This window comes from Portunus trituberculatus, chromosome 24 (assembly GCF_017591435.1).
Source record: "Portunus trituberculatus isolate SZX2019 chromosome 24, ASM1759143v1, whole genome shotgun sequence".
Lineage (NCBI taxonomy): Eukaryota > Metazoa > Arthropoda > Malacostraca > Decapoda > Portunidae > Portunus > Portunus trituberculatus.
This window is the reverse complement of record NC_059278.1, coordinates 19,291,989-19,307,666: the sequence shown is the minus strand read 5'-3', so window position 1 is coordinate 19,307,666 and position 15,678 is coordinate 19,291,989. Positions and strand designations below refer to the sequence as shown.

General features: G+C 42.2%; 1 protein-coding gene and 2 long non-coding RNA genes across 7 annotated transcripts in view; 2 read left to right on the top strand and 1 right to left on the bottom strand.

The window, feature by feature from the left end:
- Positions 1-6,898, top strand: part of LOC123508130 — a 32,862-nt gene extending 25,964 nt beyond the window's left edge. For 2 of the 3 annotated variants that reach the window (XR_006675866.1, XR_006675867.1), the window contains 4 exons: positions 1,415-1,454; positions 3,998-4,173; positions 6,534-6,613; positions 6,744-6,898. This is a non-coding gene — a long non-coding RNA (uncharacterized LOC123508130). Of the gene's footprint in view, positions 1-799; positions 885-1,414; positions 1,455-3,997; positions 4,174-6,533; positions 6,614-6,743 lie in introns of those variants that run through there. The other variant, XR_006675868.1, reaches the window with a different exon arrangement.
- LOC123508129 lies at positions 4,412-9,697 on the bottom strand. The gene is made up of 3 exons (XR_006675865.1): positions 9,641-9,697; positions 6,471-6,611; positions 4,412-4,604 (listed from the first exon to the last, which is right to left on the bottom strand). It is a non-coding gene; the product is annotated as an uncharacterized LOC123508129 (long non-coding RNA).
- LOC123508122 overlaps positions 9,030-15,678 on the top strand; it is a 14,563-nt gene continuing 7,914 nt past the window's right edge. Inside the window, exons 1-2 of one of the 3 annotated variants that reach the window (XM_045261619.1) lie at positions 9,030-9,091; positions 10,580-10,708. The gene's annotated coding sequence lies outside the window, so the exon portion shown is untranslated. Of the gene's footprint in view, positions 9,092-10,579; positions 10,709-14,496; positions 14,630-15,678 lie in introns of those variants that run through there. The other 2 variants (XM_045261620.1, XM_045261618.1) reach the window with 2 other exon arrangements.

Here is a 15,678-nt window from a genome sequence, read left to right as displayed (position 1 = left end):
ATAGTAGTAGTAGTAGTAGTAGAAATAATAGTAGTAGTAGTAGTAGAAATAATGCTGTAGTAGTAGTGGTAGTGGTAGTAGTGGTGGTAGTGGTGGAATAATAGCAGTGGTGGTGGTGGTGGTGGTGGTGAAATAATGGTGGTGGTGGTGGTGGTGAAATAATGGTGGTGGTGGTGGTGGTAGAATAATGGTGGTGGTGGTGGTGGTGGAATAATGGTGGTGGTGGTGGTGGTGGTGGTGGTGGTGGTGGTGAAATAACAGTGGTGGTGGTGGTGGTTCTGAAACACTTCTGCGCTTCAACTTCACTATTTCAAAAGGCTTTATTTAAATCTATACTAGTTTTTCAAGGTGTTTTTTCGGTTCTAGAGGCAGAGTGACAAGATTTCTATATTGATAATTGGAGAAACGCTCTTGATAACACCGCTAATTATCTCTATGGCCGTGGAAAATAATCGTGGCGAAAGAGCAAAGCGTTACTGAATACGGATCTAAACAAACCTGAAATTATTTCTATCTTTTTTATTTTTTCAAGGAGGAGATTTCAAGGCACTTCAATTATTTTGAGTTTGTTTTGTTCTCTTTTCTTCAGGAACAGGTACTTACAATGGGCATTTTTTTCCGTTTGTTGCCTCAGTCCAGAGCTCGCCTTACATGAAAGAAAATAGATAAATAGAATAATAAAACAAGTAGACTCTTGAATGTACTGCAGCCTTGAGGATTACGAAACATACTAGTTATCATGCTGTAGCCTTTGATCGAGAAGCACTGTGAATGTATTAGTATGTTCCTGATATTCCTGCTGGTGTGTCGTCGTCTCCCAGCTGGTCGCGGCGGGGAGGAGGAAATAGGACGCAGATTCACCGATTGCTGCGCGCGTCACAGCGGTGAGTCCCTGGGGAAGCCCGAGGGATGGCGGCACGCGGGGAAGTTACCATAAAAAACCACCACAACAAAGTGTTACTGTTATGTTGTTGTTATTATTGGTGGTGGAAATTCTGGTGGTGATATTGCTCGTGGTGATGCTGGTTTTGTTATTGGTGATGTTACTGTTGTTATTATTGTCGCTGTTGTTGTTGGGGTTGATTGTATTGTTGTTGTTGTTGGTGGTGGTGTAAAAAAGAAGTGGTGACGGAGGAGTGAGGCTAAGGACTATTTTCATGGTGACCAGAGTGAAGTGTGGCCAGTCCAGCTAGCTTTTCTGCAGTAGCCAGAGAGAGAATAAAATATGTGGGTTAGTTTCATCAGTTTTCCAAGAGACTTATCAAGGTTAGCCATGTCATTTGCTCTCTCTCTCTCTCTCTCTCTCTCTCTCTCTCTCTCTCTCTCTCTCTCTCTCTCTGCAGCATATACTTGTTTATTTTGTTCTCCACCAACATAATATTAGTAAGTGACTAATGTAACTTAATCTTTTCAGAGTGGCGTTTCCTGACCCGTAGTCCTTCAGTGTGTCGAAGGTAAACGTGTGTGTGTGTGTTTGAGAGAGAGAGAGAGAGAGAGAGAGAGAGAGAGAGAGAGAGAGAGAGAGAGAGACTCACTTAACCAGCACTTGACTAATATTTATGAAAGATTTATAGAGCAGCTAACTCACTCTCTCTCTCTCTCTCTCTTCATGGAAAAAGGAGCGTTGTGTAATATCATCTGGGGAGTCTTTGGTGCTCAATTCATTCTCAGAGTTACCTGCCCTGCATCCCTCCCTCCCTCCCTTCCTGGTCCTCGCCCCTTGTTCCTTCCCTAGTAGTCAGAAATGAACCATCACCAACACACACACACACACCTGTACTTCACCTCCACTATTTCAAAAGGCTTTATTTCAATTTACACGAGTTTTTTTTTTTTTAAGGTGTTTTTACGATTCTTGAGACAGTGACAAGATTTCTACATTATTAACTGGAGAAACACCCTTGAAAACCTCGCTTATCATCTCTATGGCCTTTGAAAATAGTCGTGGTGAGAGAGCAAAGGTTTTTTTTTTTCTGAATACGGGCCAACATACAGATACCCACAATCACCCACACCCTCTCATTGCTCACTCCTAACAAGTAACACACACATGAACGGATAAACCAACGTATTGCCATCAGTTTACTTCGGATATTGCGCCTGTGTAGTCTTGAGTATAGTGTCTCCTTGATCACGGTGACAAATTTCAGTGCAGGGAAAGTTTATCGTGGCTGTCAAGGGTGAACGAGGCTCATTAATCTTTGTAGCGACAGTGACCGTGAAAACACACCAACTGACACGCGGAAAACAGAGACTAACAAAGACACGTAGACCATTTTATGACACTCATCTGGACCACGCCTCCACTACACTCAAAAGGCTCTATATAGTTGAAGTTACGTTTTTTAAGGGTGTTTTTATGATTCTAGTGACAGGTTAACACGATTCCTACATTGTTAACGGGTAAAATATTATTGAGAATCCGGTTAATCATCTCTGTGGCTTTGGAAATTCGTGGCTGTGAGAGAACAAGGTGTTTTTAGCTCTTTTCATATAGACGCTTTGCTCTCTCTACACGATTGTTTTTTAAGGCCACAGAGATGAATAACGGGGTTTTCAAGTGTTTCTCCAGTAAATAATTCAAAAATCTCGTCAATCTGCCTCTAGAATCGTAAAAACATCAAAAAGACTCTTATAAATTTAGATAAAGCCTTTTGAAATAGTAAGCACAGAAGTAAGTGTTTGAGAAAATATACAACCCCTTCAGTATACCATGACACGTGTCTTAATACTTATTCTGTTTACTATTATTTAATAATTTTATACACCTTCAGAAACTTGTGTGGGGATGAAAGATTCTGGCCATTAATTTTCTGACCTTCATAGATCCTTCCTAATGTCACTAAAATAATGTGTTCCAGTATTGAAGGGGTTAAATACGGGCCTTACACGGAAGGGAGAATAGAGGAGCAGGTGGTGGTTTTCGCGGGGGGAGGCAGGGAGGGAGCGGAGGGGAGAGAGGCAGCGCACAGGTACTAAAGGAAGAATAGCATTGCATAATTCTTCAGAGTTCCTGGAAGGACCAAGCGAGTCTTATACAACCACGAGAGCGAATGACTTGTGCTTCTGGTTATCTTTAGGGTTTTTTTTTTTTTTTAAGTGAATAAAGAATGTCCGGTCATTTTCCTACTATATACCCGCTAGTCTATTTTGTTTTATTATCTTTTTTTCTGCTTTAAAATGTGTGTGTGTGAACCTTTAAAGCGTTTGAATAATGTCAAATTCGTTTTCATTATTTCGGTTTATTACACAACTCGTGATAATTCATCCAGCAGTACAAGTCCTCTGATAAATTGTCCAGCAAAACTCGATACTTTTTTGTTTCTAATACACAGCAGCTATTGTGTAATTTCAGGAGAGGAAATGGCTACAAACTTTTCCACATCAATGTGAAACAGTATTTATAATTTCTAGGTTAACCACATTCCATCTGAAAGACCCAGTGAGAGAACCTTTTCATTGGCGCTGTAACGTAGCTAATAGTATTCGTAATACAAGAATTAGCTCTGCCTTCTTTCTCCCTTCTGGTTCATAACTATTGATATTATTGTTATCAGCAGTATCTTTATGAACTCTTATTATAAATGTATGCATATATAAAATATTCCATTCAGGGTATAATGAATAAATGGAACACGTAGATCACGTAAAGTAATACCGCTGACAGTTTAGGGCGGCTAGGGAGGTAGCAGCTTGGGGTTGGTTACGTGTCACTACTGCCTTATCATGTGTATCATGTTTACACCAAGTAAGGAAAGCCCAACCTGTTTTGTCCCGTCCTCATTCTCGGTCTTATTAATCCCTGGTGGGGTCAACACCATGTTGTCGCCAGTAATTGTGCATTTTCTTCTCCAGGCATAGCCGTCTCTGTCGCCACTCCAGTTTTTTCTCCCCCCCTCCCAACCTCATCACCTTCATTTTAATCATACTTCCATATTCATGCCGTTAGATTATATATTATATAATATTGGATTGTAATCTATATACTAATACACAGGTGAATTCCTCCAACTAGTCAGTCATGAACTGCCTCCTAGTCAAGTCTCCTGTTCAGGACCAGGCAGAAAGGAAAACGACTGAGAAACTTCATTAGGAACCACCAATATCTACAAGCCCGTGCCTTTACGTAGAACACCTGCATGCAGTGAAAGACTACTCAATATTGCTGCTATGGTAGGGAGCACGCAGGTGTGCGGTGGGAGAACCTCCCTGCATTCCAAGAATAAATTTGGTAACCACATTTTTTAACCTGAATTGCTGAAATTTACTGACAGTAATTTGTTGCTTTCACATCCTGTTTTAATGATGCAGTCTGTTAAAGTATTCTAGATAGAAAAAAAAGACCTAATAAACCACACTAATACTGTGGTTGTTTATTAGAAGAAATTTTTTATTAAAAAATAAATGTCACAAAGGCTGTATTTTTTATTAAAAAAATAAATGTCAAAATGGCTTACAGATCACCAGCAACACAGCTGACATTATGCACAGTAAGTAGTTGTGTGTAGGAGTATTATTAATAGTGAAGGCACTTCCACGGCCAGCCCTCCAAGGTCCCTGCTGGGTGGCTTGCCCTCACTCCTGAACCTTTGACAGCAACACATCTTTTTCAGATGTGTTGCTGTCAGAGTAGACAGAACAGTTTCCCTACATATTTATTGCTCTGCATTTCTGGCAATTACTTCACAGGATCAATCATCCTTTCCACTAGCAGCACCACCACTACCCCCATCCATTTCCCCCACCTTGCATCTCTGTCCACCATCAACCCCATACTCCATTTATCTCATTAGAGTCACAACCTGGCACACTTTGCTGCAAAACTCTCAAACCTTATCATTTATATATTAACTCCTTGCAATCACATCCATTCACTCCAGCCTTGCTCCTAAGAGATCCTCAAACCTTTATAAATTTATAAACTCCTTGCAATCACATCCATTCACTCCAGCCTTGCTCCTAAGAGATCCTCATCAACCCAAGCCTCTATCATACCACCTCTCATTCAACAGAGCCCCTTTCTCTTGTACCATCCCTTGCTTCCATTCATGCAGTCCACACACTTCACTCCTGTCTGGAATAATCTTCTACTTTGTCACCTCCCATGCCTCTTATCATAATACTTAAGCTTCTTCCTCTTACCCAAAACACCTAAACTACTGTTAACTCCATCCCTCTTTTTGTCATTTCATTTACCACAAACATGTCACAACACTTTGGTTTAGTACAATTACTTCCATTGAATTCACCACAAACACATCTTTACCTCTCTCCTCCCCACATGACATTCATTCTGTTCTTATAACCAGACATGCCAGCTCTCAGTCCATTTGCAACAAATCTCATTCAACACACTGCCTACACACAGTATTCAACAATGCAGACTCATTCTTATTGTGTCCTCCCATATGCAACAGTCACCCTGCTTTCATTGCACTGGAAACCTTACCTACTACAATGTTTCAACAATGCAGACTCATTCTTATTGTGTCCTCCCTTATGCAACAGTAGTCACATTCTCAACTCTCTCTCCTCCTCCCACACTTGGTGAAATACCTCAGTCATCCTGTCAATCAAAACTTTCTTCCTCGTACATTATACATCTCAGATTATCTCATCTCACCTGTCAATCACATCTTCCCTTCCCCTCTACATTCTTACACATCTCAGATCACTTCACCTCAAGTCATCCTGTCAATCACATCTTCCCTTCCCCTACATTATACATCTCCGATTATCTCACCTCACCTGTCAATCATATCTTTGCCTCCTACATTTCTCCACCTCCTCTTTGCTCATCCTCACACAGTTCATCTGTACCTGTACCCTCTCTCCTAGTATCACATTCTTCTCACTTGAACACCTCACAAACCACTAATTCCCAGAACTTTGATTGGCTTCCCAGTTCCTTTCCCTTCCCTCTCATTGTAACTACACCATTCAATTTCAGACTACACACCAACACTGCCCAACATTCTCGCCTCTAATGAACTTTACCATTCACTACAACCTTGTATGCCTTTTCTCCTAAAAAGATTCAATCACACTCCTTTCACAGTTCATTTTGTTATTGCAACTTGTCAGTTTGCTGCTTACTCATTGATACTTTCTTCACTTTCATGCCCTTTTCTCTTCAACAATCGATACTGATTAAACTCATTCCCTTTTGTTTCTCTCTATCCTTCACACTTTCATGTAACAAGCTTCTCTGCTTTCAGTCCCCCTTTCTTGATTGTGGAAGTAAGGCTACACCCTCTTCCAGCATCTCCCAAGTGCAACCATAACATACTCCTATCCTTCCATTTGCACATCATCTCTCAGCCGTGTCTCTGTTAGCCCAGCAATGTTGAACTTCCACTCCCAGCCTTGTCTCTGTTAGCCCAGCAATGTTGAACTTCCACTCACTTAATACATCATCTTCCCCACACCCTATTCTCTCACATTCATGCTACCAATCTCCACACATTTACCAGCCTGGAGTGTTATTTCTGTTGTGTGAGGAAGGTGTGCCATTGCAGTACTCCTCTTTGCAGTATTGCAGCATCATCAGGTCAGCAAACACTGGTTATATCATCTGATGGTTGGTGTTAAAGGAATCCAACATCACAAATCTGTAAGCACCAAGAACTTAATGCCAATAATTTAAGCCATTCATATACTAGATTTAATTCATAAAAATGTACCAAATTTGAAGTGTTAGCCATCCTAGCAACAAACTTTTAACCCCCTTAACATTCACACAGGAGTGGACTTAATGCATGATGAAGCAAAGCACCACTGCTGCAGAACGCATCCACCATCCATCAAGCAACATGGCCTTGTCTGTGCCATGGTGACGACCAATACTCAAGGTCTCCAGAAGGGGATCCAGCCAGACCACACTGCCACACCATACATCTGTAAAATAGTAGGAAATAAAGAAAAAATCAGAAATCCCTCTGAATCTGGCTCATGAGAGATTGTCAGAATTCTATCTTCAACTCCCCTCCACTCACTCTCTCCCTCTCTCGGACATCCCTCCCTCTGACATCCTCTTTCAGCTGACAGTAACAGGTGCCGGGTGCCAGAGCATCACCCACTCATTATATTTAAGCTGCCTCAAGGAACAGCTCGGTTCTAATAAGACAAATTGCTATGGAGTAATTAATGAACGATGGCTTCTTTGCGCATATTACACACACACACTTATAATAATAATGCTGCTACTGCTACTACTACTACTACACTCCCTGACACTTCCACTCCCAATTTCTTCCTTCCATTACTACATTATACATTTCAGGTAGGAAACAAGAGATAATGCCCAGGAAACACTGAGAATTGAAGGAAACGTTGAGTAGTTGACACAGGGAGGGACAGGGATTGGTGGGGCAGGGTCGTGGTCCAGGTCATGGTGAGCACCAGGCGGTCTAAACGGGTTTATACATAACTATGGCCTTAAGACATTTATCTATTTTAGTGGGGTCGATTTTGGCTTTGCTTCTCTCTCTGAATCTGAAAACACAAGGGGAGTGCAGGTAAACATTGGTGGATTGACCTGGAGGGGAAGGCACAGCTGAGATGCAGCTGTGGCTCATTATTTACGTACGGAATTCATTTTAAAAATCACGAGAAGAAAAAAGCTCCCAGACTGGAATGCACCACAGTTTTAGACGCGACAAATACTTTAACTAATAACCAAAATATAAAAACGTTACCGGGTCGATTGTTTACAAAACGTAGTCCAACGAACTGTGTGTACCCAAACTAACGGGGTCACAAACACACCGTAATGTCGAGAAGGAAAACAAAGCCACACTACATCATGTTACATTTCCTGAGTACGAAATTTTTTTGCTTTCCAACGAAATAAAGAAAACGCAGATTCCTCGTCGTATAAAGATTTTTGTATTCTATTCTGGTACCGTTATGATTTTAGAATTTGGAAATACGAATAGTTAGACTAAACTTAATGGAAAATTATTACTTGGGTCATGTTTTTCATATATTTTAAGTCATATCAAGCACTAAAACAATCCTGGTGTGGTGATTAAAAAGTGAAAATTATATAACGCCGCAATTATTTCGACGAGAAACAAGAAACATAGCAAGACACGATCTTTTTACGGATTATAGCTTCATTTACATTCCTGTCAATAAATAAAATACAAAAACAAATACTCCATTAATAAAGGAGAAAAAATCGTGATGTAGAGCCGAAGTAGTTTTATTGCACCGTTTCTCACCATCTCCATCTCCCCTCCCCTCCCTCCCACATTCCTCCACCACCTACTCCAACACATCGGGCCTTTAAAACACCTGCAAACGCCTAGAAAAATACTCGAAAAACGCCCTACTTCACTTGGCTGCAAGGTGAAGGGGCGGGGCTGGCGGGGGTTGACGGGTCGGGGCGTCATGGATGCCTTGGTAAGGTAGTGGTGGTGGTGTGCGCTTGGGTGTGTGAGTATGGGTATGAATTTGCATTGATGTGTCTGTCAATGCGTCTGTCTATTCGTCTGTGTGTCTGTCAATGCGTCTGTATGTGTGCCAATGCATCTGTCTATTCGTCTGTCTCTCTGTTAATGCGTCTGTGTATGTCAATGCGTCTGTGTCTGTCTATGCGTCTGTGTCTGTCTATGCGTCTGTGTCTGTCTATGCGTCTGTGTCTGTCTATGCGTCTGTGTCTGTCTATGCGTCTGTGTCTGTCTATGCGTCTGTGTCTGTCTATGCGTCTGTGTGTCTGTTAATGCGTCTGTGTGTCTGTTAATGCGTCTGTGTCTGTCTATTATAGCGCAACTCCCCCGAACCCCCAGCTGATAAGACGGAAGTAGGTTAGCCCCTCCCAAAGCAGCTGCTATCCGGTATACCCTTCGGACAAATCTGGGGTGCAGATTTCAACACGAATTCCGGACAAATCTGGGAAAATCCGGACGTATAGCAACCCTAGTTTAAACTCACACACACACACACACACACACGTGTGGAACAGTTTAAATGAAGTAGTGTCTGCAACGAGTGTGTATACTTTTAAAGTAAGATTGGATAAGTGTAGATATGGAGACGGGGTCACACGAGCATAAAGCCCAGGCCCTGTAAAACTACGTACAACTAGGTAAATACACGGCACTGGCAGTTAGGCTTGTCGGTGCAACGTTAACACTACCATCACTATATCGCACCTCACACCATGGAATCCTTTGCTCCCAGTTCCTCCAAGTCCCTTCTGTGCCCTCCATGTTTGACAACACCAAATGACTCATTCCCTGGTCATTCAATAAACATCACCCTCGTTGTCACCACTACACCGCACCACAAGTACTACACACTCACTCCCTAGTCCCTGGTCTTCCACTAATCATCACTTATCCTCGTCGTCACCACTCACCAGCACACAAACACCGCACCACAAGTACTAGACACACACTCCCTAGTCCCTGGTCTTCCACTAATCATCGCTTACTTATCTTCGTCGTCACCACTCACCAACACACCATACTTGCTAACACTGAAACGAAGTAAAAGGACATTCACACGCACACTGAACACTATTAATCTCCGTTACCAGAGTTCACGTTAACACACAGACTAAGAACACACTTCTTTAAACACTGAAGCTACAATAACACGCCAAGAGAAACGTACGAACACAATACAACCTTACTTTCTCCCGGCGCCGTCCGTCCACCGCGGTCCAAAGCTGTGACTCAAATGGGGAAAGCAATGCGCGAGTTCTTCAAATGTCGCGCCTCTTCCTCGACTTTCCTCCCTTCTCCCATCCGCTTCCCCCTCCTCAATCCCCCATCCTCCTCCCCCTCCTCCTCAATTACCATCAAACCGTTCCTCTTCTTTATTTTTCCTTCTCCTCCATAACCAGTCATTATTTTTTTTCTCATTCTTTCATTAAGATCCTTCCTTCTCTTTGTTCCTCCTTCATCATTCCCTTCTTCCTCCTCCTCTACTTCTTCCAACATTATCATCACCATTATATTCCCATCCCCTCTCTCACCCTCACGACCCCATCCATTTACTGCTAAACTATCCTTTATTTCCTCTCCCTTCCATTATTATCATCATCATCATTTTCATTATTATTGGTAGTAGTTGTACTAAGTAGTATTAGTATTAGTAGTAATAGTAGTAATAGTAGTAGTAGTAGTAGTAGTGTATTTACAATTACTCATTAAGGCTTGCCTTTCACTAGTAACTCGCTTTAATTGTTCAGTTGTAATGTAATACTTTTCCTACATAGTTTTATGCAAATCTTGCTTCCTTAACTATTTCTGCAAGTAATTAGCTTCATTTCACAAGTTATTCTTCTCTCTTAATTTCCTCCCTTCAGTTACTTCCTGCGAGTACGAGTATTGAAATAAAGAGGGGAGTAGTAGTAGTAGTAGTAGTAAAAGTATTAATAGTAGTAGTAGTAGTAGTAGTAGTAGTAGAAACACTAGTAGTAGTAGTAGTAGTAGAAACACTAGTAGTAGTAGTATATGGTTGCCATATATTAACTATAAAAATTCCGGACATCTTCGCTAACACCTGCCCTGATATAATATTGGAAAACAAACCAATAAAAAAAAAAATCTCTATACTTTTGCTGCAGTAACAAGGTCACAAGGCCACAAACAAGCAGACAATCCAAACAGACGCCAATATCAACGCAGATTACAGAGAAGAGAGTGGCGCGCAAACGTTGAGCAAGTCATGTAACAAAGGGAAGGCTGAGAGCAAGGTAAAGAAAATCAATCTTTAAACACGTTGGGAGCATCGACTCCATATAAGTCTTACATATTATAAAACCATGTAAGGAGACTAACAACTGCACACACAAAACGATAATAATGCTGCTGCTGCTGACGCTGGTACTATTACACTCCATCACACACTTCCATTCCTCATGTCTCCCACCTATCACTACAATTTATATACACTTCTGGTGGGAAACAGCAGAAAATTCGCGAAAACACTGAATTGAAGGAAATGTTGAGTTGACGCGGAGAGGGACGAGGGCTGACGGGGCGGGGTATTGGTCCGGGTCATGGTGGGCGCTGGGCGGTCTGAACGGGAATATGCATAACCATCGCCTTATTTAACATAACAATGGGCTATTTATCTATTTAGGTGGTTGATTCTAGCTTTGCTTCACTCTCGTGGTCTGGAAACACAAAGGGAGTACAGGCAAACATTGGTGGACTGACCTGGAGGGGAAGGCACAGCTGAGGTGCTCCTGTGGCTCAATATTTACGTATTTACGTACACAATTCATTTTAAAAATCACGAGAAGAAAAAAGGCTCCTAGACTGGAATGCACCACAGTTTTAGACGCGACAAATACTTTAACTATTAACCAAAATATAAAAACGTTACCGGGTCGATTGTTTACTAAACGATGTCCAACCAACGGTGTGTATTCAAACTAACGGGGTCACAAACACACCATAATGTCAAGAGGGAAAGCACAGCCACACTACATCATGTTACATTTTCTGAATATGAATTTTTTTTGCTTTCCAACGAAATAAAGAAAACGCAGATTCCTCGTCGTATAAAGATTTTTGTTTTCTATTCCGGTACCGTTGTGATTTTTTAATTTGAAAAGAATAGTTAGACTAAACTTTATGGAATGTTATTACTTGGGTCATGTTTTTCATGTCTTTTTAATCATATATCAAGCACCAAAACAATCCTAGGCGTGGTAATTAAAAAAAGTGAAAATTATAGAATGCCGAAAGTGTTATTTCAACGAGAAACAAAATAACATTGCAAGACACGATCTCATTGCCGATTATAACTTGACTTGCATTCCTGTCAATAAATGAAATACAAAAACAAATCATACTCCATTAATAAAGGAGAAAAAATCGTGATGTAAAGCCGAAGTAGTTTTATTGCACCTTCTCACCACCTCCATCTTCCCTCCCCTCCCTCCCACATTCCCCATCACCCCTCCACCTACTCCAACACAGCGAGCCCTTAAAACACCTGCAAACATCTGGTAAACACACGAAAAACGCCTTATGATCACTTGGTTTTAGAGTGAAGGGACGGGGCTTGCGGGGGTTGGCGGGTGGTGGTGTTATTGGTGGTGGCGGAGAGGGCTCTGGGCGCCTCGGATGCCTTGGTGTAAGGAAGTGGTGGTGGTGTGGGCTTGGTTATGCGTGTATAGGTATGAATTTCCATTGGTGTGTGTGTGTGTGTGTGTGTGTGTGTGTGTGTGTGTGTGTGTGTGTGTGTGTATCAATGCGTCTGTCTATGCGTCTGTGTGTCTATCAATGCGTCTGTGCGTGTCCATGCGTCTGTCTATGCATCTGTGTGTCGATGCGTCTGTCTATGCATCTGTGTCGATGCGTCTGTCTATGCATCTGTGTCGATTCGTCTGTCTATGCATCTGTGTGTCGATGCGGCTGTCTATGCATCTGTGTGTCGATGCGGCTGTCTATGCATCTGTGAGTCGATGCGGCTGTCTATGCATCTGTGTGTCGATGCGGCTGTCTATGCATCTGTGTGTCGATGCGGCTGTCTATGCATCTGTGTGTCGATGCGGCTGTCTATGCATCTGTGTGTCGATGCGGCTGTCTATGCATCTGTGTGTCGATGCGGCTGTCGATGCGTCTGTCTATGCATCTGTGTCGATGCGTCTGTCTATGCATCTGTGTCGATGCGTCTGTCTATGCATCTGTGTCGATGCGTCTGTCTATGCATCTGTGTGTCGATGCGTCTGTCTATGCATCTGTGTCGATGCGTCTGTCTATACATCTGTGTGTGTGCGTCTGTGTGTGTGTGTGTGTGTGTGTGTGTGTGTGTGTGTGTGTGTGTGTGTGTGTGTGTGTGTTTTCTCGTGCCCTTACAGCGCAACTCCCGCTGAACCATCCATCTGATAAGACGGAAGGAGCTGCCACCCGGTATACCCTTCGCCTTCCCTCTCTCCCAACATTCCAACCTATAGAAATAGGACTTTCTTGAACACTACTTGATGTAAGCCGAAATATCGGACATTTGAAGAATTAGGAAAAAAAAAGATAAGGGAAAAAAAAAAGTGCAGATTTCAACAGGAATTACGGACAAATCTGGGAAAATCCGGACGTATAACAACCCTAGTTTAAAACACACACACACACACACACACACACACACACACACACATGGCATTGGTAGTTAAGTTAGGCTTGTCAGTGCAACGTTAACACTACCATCACTGTACCACACCTCACACCATGGAATCCTTTGCTCCCAGTTCCTCCAACTCCCTTATGTGCCCTCCATGTTTAACACAACAAATGACTCATTCCCTGGTCATTCAATAAACATCACCCTCGTTGTCACCACCACACCGCACCACAAGTACTACACACTAACTTCCTAGTCCCTGGTCTTCCACTAATCATCACTTACTTATCCTCGCCGTCACCACTCACCAACACACCATACTTGCTTACACTGAAACGAAGTAACAAGGACATTCACACGCACACTGAACACCATTAATCTCCGTTACCAGAGTTCACGTTAACACACAGACTAAGAACACACTTCTTTAAACACTGAAGCTACAATAACACGCCAAGAGAAACGTACGAACACAATACAACCTTACTTTCTCCCGGCGCCGTCCGTCCACCGCGGTCCAAAGCTGTGACTCAAATGGGGAAGGCAATGAGCGAGTTCTTCCTATGTCGCGCCTCTTCCTCGACTTTCCTCCCTTCTCCCATCCGCTTCCCCCTCCTCAACACCCCGTTCTCCTCCTCCTCCTCAACTACCATCAAACCGTTCCTCTTTTCCTCTATTTTTCCTTCTCCATAACCAGTTCTTATTTTTTTTCTCATTCCTTCATTAAGATCCTTCCTTCTCCTCTTTGTTCCTCCTTCATCATTCTCTTCTTTCTCCTCCTCCAATTCTTCCAACATTATCATCACCATTATCTTCCCATCCCCTCTCTCACCCTCACCACCCCATCCATTTACTGCTAAACTATCCTTTATTTCCTCTCCCTTCCATTATTATTATCATCATCATTCTCATTATTATTCGTAAAAGTCGCAGTAAGAGTATTAGTAGTAATAGTAGTAGTAGTAGTAATAGTAGTGTATTTACAATTACTCATTAAGGCTTGCCTTTCACTAGTAACTCGCTTTAATTGTTCAGTTGTAATGTAATACTTTTCCTACATAGTTTTATGCAAATCTTGCTTCCTTAACTATTTCTGCAAGTAATTAGCTTCATTTCACAAGTTATTCTTCTCTCTTAATTTCCTCCCTTCAGTTACTTCCTGCGAGTACGAGTATTGAAATAAAGGGGGAGTAATAGTAGTAGTAGTAGTAGTAGTAGTAGTAGTAGTAGTAGTAGTAGTAGTAATAGTAAAAGTATTAAAAGTAGAAGTAGTAGAAACACTAGTAGTAGTAGTAGTAGTATATGGTTGCCATATATTAACTATAAAAATTCGGGACATCTTCACTAACACCTGATATAATATTGGAGAACATAAACCAATAAAAAAAATTAAAAAATCTCTATACTTTTGCTGCAGTAACAAGGTCACAAGGCCACAAACAAGCAGACAATCCAAACAGACGCCAATATCAACGCAGATTACAGAGAAGAGAGTGGCGCGCAAACGTGGAGCAAGTCATGTAACAAAGGGAAGGCTGAGAGCAAGGTAAAGAAAATCAATCTTTAAACATGTTGGGAGCATCGACTCCATATAAGTCTTACATATTATAAAACCATGTAAGGGGACTAATAACTAGTTAAGTGCGCCTTTTTAACTGCACTCTATGTTGCCCTTGGCCATGCAGCTTTCCCTTCTGACATAAAAAAAAATCAGTATAAAGGTGCAGCAGAAATATCACCCACAGTTTAAAGGCTAACAGAGGGTGTGAATAGTAAGTGCGCCATACACTGTGAGGCGGTCTGCCCGTGTCTGCAGCCTGAACACCTGACAGTGACAGCCGCCGGCCGCCAGTGTCACCCACTCACCTCAAGGCACAATTCATTTCTAGCAAGACACTGTTTAGTGATGATGGCCTCTTCCTTGGGACACACACACACACACACACACACACACACACACACACACACACACACACACACACACACACGGGCGCGGGCGTGCACACACAAAACGATAATAATGCTGCTGCTGCTTCTGCCGCTGGTACTATTACACTCCATCACACACTTCCATTCCTCATGTCTTCCACCTATCACTGCAATTTATATACACTTCTGGTGGGAAACAGCAGAAAATTCGCGAAAACACTCAGAATTGAAGGAAATGTTGAGTTGACGCGGAGAGGGACGAGGGCTGGCGGGGCGGGGTATTGGTCCGGGTCATGGTGGGCGCCGGGAGGTCTGAACGGGAATATGCATAACCATCGCCTTATTTAACACAACAATGGGCTATTTATCTATTTTGGTGGTTGATTCTAGCTTTGCTTCACTCTCGTGGTCTGGAAACACAAAGGGAGTACAGGCAAACATTGGTGGACTGACCTGGAGGGGAAGGCACAGCTGAGGTGCTCCTGTGGCTCAATATTTACGTATTTACGTACACAATTCATTTTAAAAATCACGAGAAGAAAAAAGGCTCCTAGACTGGAATGCACCACAGTTTTAGACGCGACAAATACTTTAACTATTAACCAAAATATAAAAACGTTACCGGGTCGATTGTTTACTAAACGATGTCCAACCAACGGTGTGTAT